Source organism: Bufo bufo, chromosome 4 (assembly GCF_905171765.1).
Source record: "Bufo bufo chromosome 4, aBufBuf1.1, whole genome shotgun sequence".
Taxonomy (NCBI): domain Eukaryota; kingdom Metazoa; phylum Chordata; class Amphibia; order Anura; family Bufonidae; genus Bufo; species Bufo bufo.
In genome coordinates, this window is record NC_053392.1 from 607777091 (window position 1) to 607792093 (window position 15003).

At 47.2% G+C, this 15003-nt stretch overlaps 1 protein-coding gene across 5 annotated transcripts in view; it reads right to left on the reverse strand.

Annotated features, from left to right (window-relative positions):
- LCLAT1 (lysocardiolipin acyltransferase 1) overlaps window positions 1–15003 on the reverse strand; it is a 102776-nt gene that overhangs the window by 45861 nt on the left and 41912 nt on the right. The window lies entirely within an intron of this gene.

Here is a 15003-nt window from a genome sequence, read left to right on the forward strand (position 1 = left end):
TTACATCCTGTATTATACTCCAGAGCCGCACTCACTATTCTGCTGGTGCAGTCACTGTGTACATACATTACATTACTTATCCTGTACTGATCCTGAGTTACATCCTGTATTATACTCCAGAGCTGCACTCACTATTCTGCTGGTGCAGTCACTGTATACATACATTACATTATTTATCCTGTACTGGTCCTGAGTTACATCCTGTATTATACTCCAGAGCTGCACTCACTATTCTGCTGGTGCAGTCACTGTGTACATACATTACTTATCCTGTACTGATCCTGAGTTACATCCTGTATTATACTCCAGAGCTGCACTCACTATTCTGCTGGTGGAGTCACTCTGTACATACATTACATTACTTATCCTGTACTGATCCTGAGTTACATCCTGTATTATACTCCAGAGCTGCACTCACTATTCTGCTGGTGCAGTCACTGTGTACATACATTACATATCCTGTACTGATCCTGAGTTATATCCTGTATTATACTCCAGAGCTGCACTCACTATTCTGCTGGTGGAGTCACTGTGTACATACATTACATTACTTATCCTGTACTGATCCTGAGTTACATCCTGTATTATACTCCAGAGCTGCATTCACTATTCTGCTGGTGCAGTCACTGTGTACATACATTACATTACTTATCCTGTACTGATCCTGAGTTACATCCTGTATTATACTCCAGAGCTGCACTCACTATTCTGCTGGAGCAGTCACTGTGTACATACATTACTTATCCTGTACTGATCCTGAGTTACATCCTGTATTGTACTCCAGAGCTGCACTCACTATTCTGCTGGTGCAGTCACTGTGTACATACATTACTTATCCTGTACTGATCCTGAGTTACATCCTGTATTATACTCCAGAGCTGCACTCACTATTCTGCTGGTGGAGTCACTGTGTACATACATTACTTATCCTGTACTGATCCTGAGTTACATCCTATATTATACTCCAGAGCTGCACTCACTATTCTGCTGGTGCAGTCACTGTGTACATACATTACATTACTTATCCTGTACTGATCCTGAGTTACATCCTGTATTATACTCCAGAGCTGCACTCACTATTCTGCTGGTGCAGTCACTGTATACATACATTACATTATTTATCCTGTACTGGTCCTGAGTTACATCCTGTATTATACTCCAGAGCTGCACTCACTATTCTGCTGGTGCAGTCACTGTGTACATACATTACTTATCCTGTACTGATCCTGAGTTACATCCTGTATTATACCGCAGAGCTGCACTCACTATTCTGCTGGTGGAGTCACTGTATACATACATTACATTATTTATCCTGTACTGGTCCTGAGTTACATCCTGTATTATACTCCAGAGCTGCACTCACTATTCTGCTGGAGCAGTCACTGTGTACATACATTACTTATCCTGTACTGATCCTGAGTTACATCCTGTATTGTACTCCAGAGCTGCACTCACTATTCTGCTGGTGCAGTCACTGTGTACATACATTACTTATCCTGTACTGATCCTGAGTTACATCCTGTATTATACTCCAGAGCTGCACTCACTATTCTGCTGGTGGAGTCACTGTGTACATACATTACTTATCCTGTACTGATCCTGAGTTACATCCTATATTATACTCCAGAGCTGCACTCACTATTCTGCTGGTGGAGTCACTGTGTACATACATTACTTATCCTGTACTGATCCTGAGTTACATCCTGTATTATACTCCAGAGCTGCACTCACTATTCTGCTGGTGGAGTCACTGTGTACATACATTACTTATCCTGTACTGATCCTGAGTTACATCCTGTATTATACTCCAGAGCTGCACTCAATATTCTACTGGAGGAGTTACCAGTGAGAACTATGAGTGCAGCTCTGTAGTACATAGTACAGGATATAACTTAGGATTTTGTGCAATCAGCAGGCTTGTCCCTTTGGATAGGCAAGAGGTGTTTGACTGGTAGGAATCCAAACACTGGGCCTCCCACTGATCATGACCCCCACAATTCCCAGTGCCGGTCCCGGTGCCAGTTATAACAGAACAGTCCGTCTGTACAAATAGGATTTGTTCCGGATTCCTGTGCACCTTCATTCTTTGGCAGCAGAGGCTCCGCAACACAAAGGTCGGTTATGGCCACTAACTGACGAGGAGGAGTGGGCTGCATCTTCTGACGGGCGCCGCTCTCTCCTGGCACAATATCAATAACTGTAGTATAGTGATTAATGGCAGAATGTGCCAAGAGTCGTGAATCAATGGAAAATCTTTCTTCTCCAAGAGAGATGTAGTATCTGATCGTCTGACAGAACTCAATACACACCTCAGCTGCTGCAGAACCTCACAATACACACCTCAGCTGCTGGAGAACTTTATAATACACACCTCAGCTGCTGCAGAACCTCACAATACACACCTCAGCTGCTGGAGAACCTTATAATACACACCTCAGCTGCTGCAGAACCTCACAATACACACCTCAGCTGCTGCAGAACCTCACAATACACACCTCAGCTGTTGCAGAACCTCACAATACACACCTCAGCTGCTGCAGAACCTCACAATACACACCTCAGCTGTTGCAGAACCTCATAATACACACCTCAGCTGCTGCAGAACCTTACAATACACACCTCAGCTGCTGCAGAACCTCATAATACACACCTCAGCTGCTGCAGAACCTCATAATACACACCTCAGCTGCTGCAGAACCTTACAATACACACCTCAGCTGCTGCAGAACCTCACAATACACACCTCAGCTGCTGCAGAACCTCACAATACACACCTCAGCTGTTGCAGAACCTCATAATACACACCTCAGCTGCTGCAGAACCTCATAATACACACCTCAGCTGCTGCAGAACCTCATAATACACACCTCAGCTGCTGCAGAACCTCATAATACACACCTCAGCTGTTGCAGAACCTCATAATACACACCTCAGCTGTTGCAGAACCTCATAATACACACCTCAGCTGCTGCAGAACCTCATAATATACACCTCAGCTGCTGCAGAACCTCACAATACACACCTCAGCTGCTGGAGAACCTTATAATATACACCTCAGCTGCTGCAGAACCTCACAATACACACCTCAGCTGCTGGAGAACCTTATAATACACACCACAGCTGCTGCAGAACCTCATAATACACACCTCAGCTGCTGGAGAACCTCATAATATACACCTCAGCTGCTGCAGAACCTCACAATACACACCTCAGCTGCTGCAGAACCTCATAATACACACCTCAGCTGCTGCAGAACCTCATAATACACACCTCAGCTGCTGCAGAACCTCATAATACACACCTCAGCTGCTGGAGAACCTTATAATACACACCTCAGCTGCTGCAGATCATAATGCATACCTCAGATGCTGCAGAACCTCATAATACACACCTCAGCTGCTGCAGAACCTCATAATACACACCTCAGTTTCCACAGAGCGTCTTTTTGATGAGGGTTTGTCATATCTTCAGACTGCCATTTTGAATTCCATATCTGGACCCCCACGTGCATCCATTCTTTTCGGTACCCCCCTTCATTTGAGTAAATGTCAGACAAAAACCGACAACCTTTACTGTAATGGGTCTGTGCGGTCCAGATTACACAGAAGATACTGCCTTGTGAATAACACGCACTTTTTTCCTCCGAAAACATATTTGTCTGACATTTTACAATTCTGCACTGCAGGACCAATAAGTGTGTCATCCATAGCCTCCTAGTTCAAGATCAGAATGCCAGTAGAACAGTGAAGACTGACGCTTCCACAGACACAGCAGTACGAGATATACAATTCTACAGAACAGAGTAGAAGTGCATTTCTCTTAGGGTCCAGGGAAAGCTGGGTGATGATAGTCTGGTCAGAGGACTGGCAGACCAGGAAACAGCTCAGGGGGTTATACATGACGTTTATTCCTGTGGGGAGGGGGATACTCGGACCTGCTAGCTCACTGCAGGCAGGTGTGTTGTGGGTCGCCCAGTCCTTCGTTGACTTATTACTCCTGGATATCCCCGCTGTTAACACTACTGGAATTTTCCGTGATTTTCATGCGTCATTACTTGCATAACGGCAGTACCACAGGTGTGAGGGAAATGTCACAGAAATAAGAAGAATTTCTTAACCGTACGAAATTGCGAAGATTAAAAGGGTGCGGAATATAAACTTCACTGTGAGGATCCAGCTCCTGGGACTACCAACGGGTTGGCACTGACCACCAGTTAAAAGATTAAAAATAAAATAAAAATCACCATAAAAATCGATAGGAGGCATTTGATGTGACACATGGCCGTCTGGCACTACAGGTTCGCCCCCGACAAACCCCACCAATCGCATCACTGAGAAGCACGAATATCGCCGCTCCTCACAACTGGTGCACCGGGGTCCAGATGTCTGGGCCCCGCAGAACTGACCAGAGACACAAAGGAGGAGGAGGAAGCAACTAATGCCGGGGCCTGGCACACAGGGTCTAGCATTCAATGCAGCGGCTGCGCTTGGAAGAGGATACGGGAGCGGTAAGTCCACAGTATAATTTTCTTTAACGGAAATAAATTGATGGTTTTCGAGCTCAGAATGGGTAAAAAATGATTAAAAGAGCCGATCCCCCATCACTGCCTCTACTGGTCCCGGTGGTCATGTGATTGGTCTCCACTTATCACTATGGGACTGCCAAAAATAGACGAAACTTCCAAAGCGGTGAAAGGAGGGCGGCCGCACATCTGTGACTGCCCTCTGCTGAAGTGGTTCCATTTAGGAGAGGCGGGACCTGCCACTATTGTCATATCCTGGAGATATTCCATCACTGTCCCAGATGGGAATAGCCCTTTAAGGAAAATAGTATAATCAGAAAAAATATAGCTAAAATATATATATATATATATAAAAAAAAATAAAAAAGCTGATTTTCTACTTTTTCAAACTAGAAAACTACAAAAAGCGTATAGAAACTATAAAAAAACATGTATAGGTCAAACAAACAAAAATTCTAAAAACAAAAATCTGTACATACAGTGAGGAACAGAAGTATTTGAACACCCTGCGATTTTGCAAGTTTTCCCACTTAGAAATCATGAAGGGGTCTGAAATTCACATTGTAGGTGCATTCCCACTCTGAGAGACGGAATAAAAAAAAATAAAAAATAAAAATAAAAAAATCAGGAAATCACATTTTTAAAAGAATGTATTTGTCTTGCACTGCTGAACATAAGTGTTTGAACACCTGAGAAACAGCAAGAATTCTGGATCATAAAGACCTGTTACTGTGCCTTTAAAAAGTCCACCTCTACTCCACTCATTAATCTAACTTAGTAGCACCTGTCTGAGCTCTTTACAGACACCTGTCCACCCCACAGTCAGTCAGACGCCAACTACTACCATGGGCAAGACCAAAGAACTGTCAAAAAAGACACCAGAGACAAAATTGTGAACCTCCACAAGGCTAGAAAGGGCTACGGGGCAATTGCCAAGCAGCTTGGTGAAAATAGATCAACTGTTAGAAAATGGAAGAGGCTAAAGACGACTGTTAGTCTCCCTCGGACTGGGGCTCCATGCAAGATCTCACCTCGTGGGGTATCACTGATGATAAGAAAGGTGAGGAATCAACCCAGAACTACATGGGAGGAGCTGGTCAATGACATGAAGAGAGCTGGGACCACAGTTTCAGAGGTCACTGTCGGTAGAACACTACGCCGTCATGGTTTCAAATCACGCATTGCACGGAAGGTTCCCCTGCTCAAGTCATCACATGTCCAGGCCCGTCTGAAGTTTGCCAATGACCATCTGGAGGATCCAGAGGAGGCAAGGGAGAAGGTCATGTGGTCAGATGAGACCAAAGTAGAACTTTTTAGTCTAAACTTCAATCGTCGCGTTTGGAGGAAAAAGAAAGACTATTTGCAACAACCTCCTTCCCTCGGTCAGAGCATTGAAGATGGGTCGTGGCTGGGTCTTCCAACATGACAATGACCCGAAGCACACAGCCAGGATACCCAAGGAGTGGCTCCGTAAGAAGCATATCCAGGTTCTGGAGGGGCCTAGCCAGTCTCCAGACCTAAATCCAATAGAACATCTTTGGAGGGAGCTGAAACTCCGCGTTGCTCAGCGACAGCCCTGAAACCTGACAGATCTAGAGGAGATCTGTGTGGAGGAGTGGGCCAAAATCCCTGCTGCAGTGTCTGCAAACCTGGTCAAGAACTACAGGAAACGTTTGACCTCTGTAATTGCAAACAAAGGCTTCTGTACCAAATATTAACACGGATTTTCTCAGGTGTTCAAATACTTATGTTCAGCAGTGCAAGACCAAAAAAAAAATCTTTAAAAATCATACGTGATTTCCTGGATTTTTGGTTTTTTATTCCGTCTCTCAGGGTCGGAATGCACCTACAATGTGAATTTCAGACCCCTCCATGATTTCTGAGTGGGAGAACTTGCAAAATCGCAGGGTGTTCAAATACTTCTGTTCCTCACTGTATAGTTATAGCCATTGAGCTAAAATGTGCTAAAATGGCAGAACTGTGCCTGGCTCAGAAAGCCCAAACCGGTAAAGGGTTAATTTTAGGAGCTTGTCTGGGGTCCGATTAATTTTTTTGGTCTCACCTGGATGTGAATGAGATTAGGGGTCTGAATGCATGTGGGCGTCTGACCTTGGGTCTTGACAGGTTTAGGAATCTGATCTGGGTACTGAGACTTCAGGGGTCTGGGGTCTGAACCCCTTTAAGTTTGTACAGAAAGAATATTGGGGAATTGAATCGCTTATTATTATACATAGAATAACATTGATTTGCAGAAACTGGAATAGCCCTTTAAATTTTAAATCCACAACTCTAAAAATAGCAGTGAAATCAAGCAGTATAGAGCCATTATATATGTACATAAACAGCGGAGGGGAAGTGGTGTCTAGACGAGGGATTCATGTAATCTTCAGAAGCAGAATGAACACGGAAAAGCAAAACTGTGATATAGGAATAAATGATGAAGAATCCAATACTATTGCAACTACTCTCATCATCTCATACCTAAGGGTAAGAGGACGTTCGCCGCACTGGAGTATTAGTAGGTTAAAGGGGCTGTAATATTAGGGTGTATTAGAATAATACAAATGGAGGGGGGGGGGGGGGGGGGCGATTCCTCTCTATTTGCCAGGTGGAAGAGCCACAATTAGGAGCCCATGACTGATTTCAATGTGTGCTATGTAATGTCTCATCCACCTAGCACTGCTATTATCTGTCCAGCAATTTAACACAGTGATTACATACATTACTTATCCTGTACGGATCGTGAGCTACATCCTGTATTATCCTTCAGAGCTGCACTCACCATTCTGCTGGTGGAGTCACTGTGTACATATATTACATTACTTATCCTGTACTGATCCCGAGTTACATCCTGTATTATACTCCAGAGCTGCACTCACTATTCTGCTGGTGGAGTCACTGTGTGCATACATTACATTACTTATCCTGTACTGATCCTGAGTTACATCCTGTATTATACTCCAGAGCTGCACTCACTATTCTGCTGGTGCAGTCACTGTGTGCATACATTACATTACTTATCCTGTACTGATCCTGAGTTTTACATCAAGACACGGAGGCTCCTATTGCCATCTCTTCCTTTACTGTCCACCAATAGCAGCAAAGAAATTTACATAAAGAACAATGTAACCATGGCAACCATCGTCCCACCCCCGACAGCCCCTATAACAGGCCGCTCCTCCTCTGGATCTTCCTCTTTCTTTGTAAACCTGACACCAGATAAGTGCTGCACTATACTGTTCTGATGTATAGATAAGATCAACACTAATTTTTATATTTATTGCATAGCTGCACCTAGGTTGTCGGTTTATATATAAATATTGATTGTATCCCACTATTGGTTCTAAGCAGGGGTTTTTTCCTTCTAGGTTTTCCCCCTTTTTCACCTGGTTAGGGGGGGCATTCCCCCCCCCCTCTCATGGCATCCACTACCTTTCTCTTTCCCACCCACACTCTCTGCCGCGGCCGCCGCTTACCCCACTGTTGTTCTCTTGTTCCCTCTAGTTATCTCTCTTTCTGTTACCTGCTTGGGCCTTCCGCCCCTTTTTAAATTGCGCTCGGTGCCGCCCGCGCTTCATTCCTGGCTTCGGCGGCTGTCGCGAGATCTCGCGAGATTCCGGCGGCCATTTTGGTTTCCGATCCTCGCCGCTTCTCGCTGGATTTCGGCGGCCATCTTCATTCCCCCCAGCGCTACGCACCGGATCGGTTGCCTGCTTCCCTGCTCCTGCTCCCTTCGTCTATGGGGCGATTAACCCCTTGCCTGCCTTACCCCACCTTGTTTTTTCTTTGTAAGTACCTGCTTAGCTCTTGGCACTTTCTCTTAGGTGCCCTATAGCCAGTTAGAAGAGGGGAGATCTTTTACCTACCGCCATGTCTAATCCAGACCAGCCTCCCACACATGCCAGCCCCCCCGATGAGGTTAGGGTTGAGGGTGAGGATCCTCATACGCTTCATATATAATGGCATTAGCGTTCAGTCTCCAATGCCATTATGGCAGCAATGGGCTCTATGTCCTCTATCCTCTCACAAAGCATATCACAGGCCCTGACTGCCCACCCTCCTAGAGAGGTCCTGCAGACGGCCCCTTTAATATATCCGCAGTCTAACGCCTTAGACTCTCCTGTGAAAATAGGACTGGTGTGCGTACTGCCACCCAGGAGAGCGTGCTGGGATCACGCAAGAGAGCCTTGCCGCGCCAGGCAGAATGGGCGCATATGTGGAAATGTGCTAGAGCACAATCGGGCAGTGACTGACTCCGATAGGGGTTCAGACGAAGAGGCGTTCACGGAAAATAGTTGCCACTCTGAGGGGGAGGATACCCCTAATCTGGTGCCAGACCCCATTGGCCCCACACCTTCGACTTCTTTAGTCAAGGACTCCTCGTCATCCGCAACCAATTTGGCCACTGCCCTGGTGGATCCTTCGGGCGAACTCATGTTCGACCCAGATGCCCTCCACCACCCTAGGTCGGCGGAGTGGCTTCCTACTGATCATGTGGGCAAATACCTTGAATGCTGGGTTTGTCACCCTCTCAGTAAAGAGGCACGCAACAAGCTTAGAGCTGAGTGCCCCAGGCCCCTGGTCCCCAACAAAGTCTGCGACACTACTGTTGTTGACCCGAAAATGACACAATTCTTGTCTAAGACTGGCTGGAACCCCTGCAAAGGGTTGGATTCTGCCTTGCGGAGCTGTCAAGACAAGCCCCTTTATGTGTTCGTCCCTTTAACTAAGTTGTTGGAAATGGCCGGAGGTAGCCAGAGCAGATGGCTCTCCGATAGACCCTGAGGAGCTGCGTGGCTGGGCCCAGAGAGCGATATATGAAATGCCAATACATCCCTGGCCATAGAACGGCGTAAGGCCATTCTCTTTAAGATCAACCCCAAGTTGGCCAACCTTGCCCTTACTGAGGCAGGTAAAGACGCGCAGGGCCTTCTGTTCGGCGAATCTTTTATTAAGGATCTGAGTCGCTTTGTAGGGGCGTTTACGGCCTTAGATAAAGCCCAATCCTCTATGCGTAGAGTGTTTCAAGAACAGAGGAATTCGTCGCCTTTCTTCCCAGCCAGAGGTGGCCAGTGGTGTTCCAGATCCTTCCGTGGAAACTCCAATTCCAGGAGACCTTTCGGTAAGTCCTCCCCCAATGGGGGATTTTTCGGACCATTGCATCGGGGGCAGACTCCGTCATTTTTTCCATGCCTGGTTAGCCATCACGTCAGACCCTTAAGTCTTGGCCACGGGTTTCCATATCGAGCTCGTAGACTCCCCAAGCCGCCTCCCCCCCCTCCATTTGTACTGTCAAGGCCCGATTACACTCTGGTAAATCTGGAGCTTTTGTCCCTTTTCCACAAACGGCCGATCGAGAGGGCTTCTCCCTCCCCCAGGGGAGTCCTCAGCAATATCTTTCTTGTTCAGAAGAAAGACGGTCAGATGCGCCTGGTTATAAACCTGCGGGCTCTGAATACCATGGTTCGCTATCGCCACTTCAAGATGGAGGGGATTCACCTCCTCAGAGATTTGCTTCTTCCGGGGGACTGGATGGTGAAATTGGACCTCAAGGATGCTTACATGACTGTTCCGATTTCCACACAGTCCAGGGACCTGCTCAGTTTCCTATGGAGAGTGGAGGTTTGACGCTTCACTTGCCTCCCCTTCGGCCTGTCGTCGGCGCCTTGGTGTTTCACCAAGCTGATGCGTCCGGCCATGTCATGGCTTCGCAGTCGAGGGGTACGTCTGATTGTCTACCTGGACGACATCCTTATCATACATTAATCCAGGTCAACCTTGCTAGTACATCTGGGCTGGACTTCGGATCTCCTCTCACGCCTCGGGTTTCTCCTCAACCTGGAGAAGTCTTGCCTTGTCCCGCTGCAGAGGATGGAGTTCCTGGGATTCACCGTGGACTCGTTTCGCGGAATCTCTCAGCCTCCCGATGGCGAAGTTGCGCTCTATTCGAAAGGAGCTATGGCACGCCCTGTCTGTTCCCCAGTTGACATTGCGTCATCTAACCCGCATCATTGGCCTGCTAGCCTCTTCAATCCAAGCTGTGTTCCCGGCTCCGCTACATTACCGTGCCCTTCAGCGTCTGAAAATCGCGCACCTTCGTTCAGGTGTGGCGTTTGCGGATACAGTGACCCTGGGTTCGGAGGCTCGGGAAGAACTCCACTGGTGGATCAACAACCTGAAGGCGTGGAATGGCAAGGCGATTTTCGGTCTTCAGACAGAATTCACGGTGGAATCAGATGCAGGGCTGGGGGGCCCACTGCAACGGTATGTCCATGGGCGGCCGTTGGACGGAAGACGAAACGCCCCTCCACATCAATGCTTTGGAATTTCTGGCTGGTTCCTTTGCTATTCGGAGCTTCACCAATGGGATGGCCCATGCGTGCATCAGGTTACATATGGACAATGTTTCAGCCGTACGGTACGTCAACCGTTTGGGAGGGACCGCTTCGGCGACTCTAGCACGTCTCACAAAGGATTTTTGGTCCTATTGCCTTTCCAAGGATATCATGGTTCAGGCGGAATATCTCCCTGGTCTCCACAACACTCGAGCGGATTAGAGCTCTCGCTGCTTTACGGACATCAGCGATTGGAGGCTGGCTCCGGAGATGTTCTCGGCAATATCAGATGTCTGGGGTCCTTTCACCATAGACCTGTTCGCTTCGAGACTCAACGCACAGCTTCCTCGCTTCTTCAGCTGGCGCCTGGATCCGGAGGCGGTGGATGCCTTTCTTCAGTATTGGTCCGTGTCTCTTCTGTACGCTTTCCCACCGTTTACGATGACCCTGAGGATGCTGCTGCAGACTCGTCGCCAGAGTGCCGACTTGGTGGTGGTGGTCCCATTTTAGGGGACTCAGAGTTGGTTCCCGGCTCTGCTAGAGCTCATCATAGATGTGCTCCTTCTTCCGAATCAAGCGGATCTTCTTCGCGACCCCCGGGGGTTTCGGCATCCGCTCCTGCTCGAGGGATCCCTACAGCTGCTAGCATGCCGAATCTCAGGATTCCCGGAGAGGTCGCGGGCGTTTCGGATGCAACTAGACGCCTCCTGGACAATGCATGGGCTCCCGGCACCAGAAAATCTTATCGGGCAGCCTGGAGATCTTGGGCTAGCTGGTGCTTGGAACAGGACCTGGATCCCATTTCGGTGTGTCGCTTGCTGCGGGGTTCTCGTCTGGCTCACCCTCTGCGGCCTCGTTTTTCTACCACTTGGGATGTTTCCTTGGTGCTGTCTTTTTTAGCTTCCTGTCTTTTTTAGCTTCTTTTTTAGCTTCCTGGCCCAGCAATCCGGATCTCTCGTTGAGACAGTTATCAGCCAAGTTGTTGGTGCTTTTTTGTCTCTTTTCTTGTAAAAGGGTGTCTGACGTTCGGGCCCTCGATCACGACGCCAGATCCTTTACTCCGGAAGGCATCTCCTTCAATATTTCCAGACACACCAAGACTAACATCAGGGAGGTATCATATCCCAGTTTCTCGTCTTCACCGGCTCTTTGTCCAGTGTCCTGTTTGCGGGAATATGAATCCCGGACGAGGGCCCATCGCTCTCCTTTGATCCCGCAACTTTTTCTTTCCATTCGCCATCCCTTTGGACCGGTCTCCAGCCAGACTTTGGCTCGGTGGATGAAGTCGGTTATGTCTCTTGCTGGAGTGGATACTTCCATCTTCACGGCGCATTCGGCGAGAGGTGCCGCTGCCACATCTTTAGCGATTTCAGGTGCGCGTTTGGAGGACATCTTACGTTTAGCTGACTGGTCTAGGGTCACGACGTTCAGGGAGTATTATTTTCGTCCTCCTCATCTGTTTTCTTCGATAATTGCCCAGCTTTAAACTTGCAATAGGAGCCTCCGTGTCTTGATGTAAAACTACATGATTTTCCTAGTCTATGACGTAAAGTCATGGTTTTATTAAAGACACGGAGGCGAGTATTGCCCGCCCTGGTGTCTTCTCCCATCCCTTTTAACTATTCGGAGGATTTTTATGTTATGTTAGTTGACTATTTAATATTGTTATAGTTGCATGGATTGTTTGATGGAGTCACTGTGTACATACATTACTTATCCTGTACTGATCCTGAGTTACATCCTGTATTATACTCCAGAGCTGCACTCACTATTCTGCTGGTGCAGTCACAGTGTACATACATTATTTACTGGTTAGTATACGCTTAGTGTGTATGATACATGACTGAGATCAGAGGACATTGTGTACGTCTGAAGCGTATTATGACAGACAGGGTATTTTCAGTACATTTCCCGTTGCAGACCTCCGCCCTAATTGTCTTGTAGGTTTCAGCTCCGCAGACTCACGCATTTCTTAGCCGATGTTTAACATGTCGGGAGTAATTACTATTCACCCGGCTTTAAAGCGCAGTTATTTAGGTCGTTTTAAAAGCACAGCCTGGCGTGGTACACAGTGTCCTGTCCTGACATCGAAAATCCACTCTGCTCGCAATAACCTGCCTGTAAATAGATAAGTGCTCGCGCATTTCAAGATTTAGTTGCATTTTAATGGATCAGCCGCTCAAGTATTCCAAGAAGTCGTCTAATTTTGCCGAAACTGTCACAATGGATGCTGCAGATGGTTTTACGAAATGAAAAGGGCTATAAAAAAAACTAACAAAAAAAAATTTTGTCCATAAATCAGCCTAAAACAAGAAACAAAAAAAAACAAAACATTCTGTACTGAAGGAGTATTAAGAGCATCAATTATAGCCGAGCTGACAGAGCACGCTTCACGTAACGGTCTGCCATGAGATTTTTATACCACTGAATAACTGAGCAGTGAGGTGAGAAACGCTGAACGTGATTTATCGCTGACCTCATCTCCCGACATCCCTATTCTGGGTTTCTTCAGACTAAACGGTGCACCTAGGTTCACAGGAGAGATGACTTCTGAATAATTAAGACTTCCCTAGTGGTCAGAAGTAAAGGGGGGTCAATACCAATAGCTGCAGTGGTCTAGGGTGGTTAATATTAGATTCCCTTGTGGTCTAGGCTAATGCCCTTTCCTTGGTTGTGTTGGATGTAGTGGGGGGTTAACATGGGAATCTTTGGTGGTATAGGGCAGGGATGGCCAACCTGAGGTTCTCCAGCTGTTGCAAAACTACACCTCCCAGCTTGCCCTGACTGCCTACAGCTATCAGCCTACAGAAGAGCATTGTGGGAGCTGTAGTTTTACAAGAGATGGAGAGCCGCAGGTTGACCATCCCTGGTAAAGGGTACTGTCCCTTTCATTGGTGGTGTAGGGTGGAACATCTGAACATTGATTCTAAGTGGTCTTGTCTTTGGTGGTCTAGGTAAAAGAGGAGTTAATATCTGAACCCCTAGTGGTCTGGGGGCAAAGTCCCCTTCAATGGTGCTTTAAAAGGTTTTTTTTCCAGGATTTACATATTGATGGCCTATCCTCAGTATAGGTCATCAATATCAGATTGGCAGGGGTCCGATTCCCAGGACACCCAATGATTAGTAGTATTAACAGGCCGTGGAGCTCTGTGGGAGATTAGACCTCTTCCTAGTTCCTTCCTAGAACATGTAAAAAACAAATAAAAGCGGCCAAACTAGAGACCGAGGGATTAATTGCCAAAGAGAGTAAAACTAACCCTAAAATGTTCCTCAATTATATAAATGTTAAAAAGTATAAATCTGAAGGTGTCGGTCCTTTAAAGAGTAATGAGGGGGGAGTCACAGAGAGCGACGAGGAGAAAGCAAAGCTGTTAAATATTTTTTTCTCCAATGTATTCACTGAGGAAAATAAACTGTCAGATGAAATGCTGAATGTAAAAATAAATTCCCCATTAAAAGTGCCCTGTCTGACCCAGGAAGAAGTACATCAGCGACTTAACCACCTCCGGACCGCCTAACGCAGGATCGCGTTCCGGAGGTGGCAGCGCTGCGCACAGTCACGCATATACGCGTCATCTCGCGAGACGCGAGATTTCCTGTGAACGCGCGCACACAGGCGCGCGCGCTCACAGGAACGGAAGGTAAGAGAGTTGATCTCCAGCCTACCAGCGGCGATCGTTCGCTGGCAGGCTGGAGATGTGTTTTTTTTAACCCCTAACAGGTATATTAGACGCTGTTTTGATAACAGCGTCTAATATACCTGCTACCTGGTCCTCTGGTGGTCCCCTTTGTTTGGATCGACCACCAGAGGACACAGGTAGCTCAGTAAAGTAGCACCAAGCACCACTACACTACACTACACCCCCCCCCCATCACTTATTAACCCCTTATTAGCCCCTGATCACCCCTAATCACCCCTGATCACCCCATATAGACTCCCTGATCACCCCCCTGTCATTGATTACCCCCCTGTCATTGATCAACCCCCTGTAAAGCTCCATTCAGACGTCCGCATGATTTTTACGGATCCACTGATAGATGGATCGGATCCGCAAAACGCATCCGGACGTCTGAATGAAGCCTTACAGGGGCATGATCAATGACTGTGGTGATCACCCCATATAGACTCCCTGATCACCCCCCTGT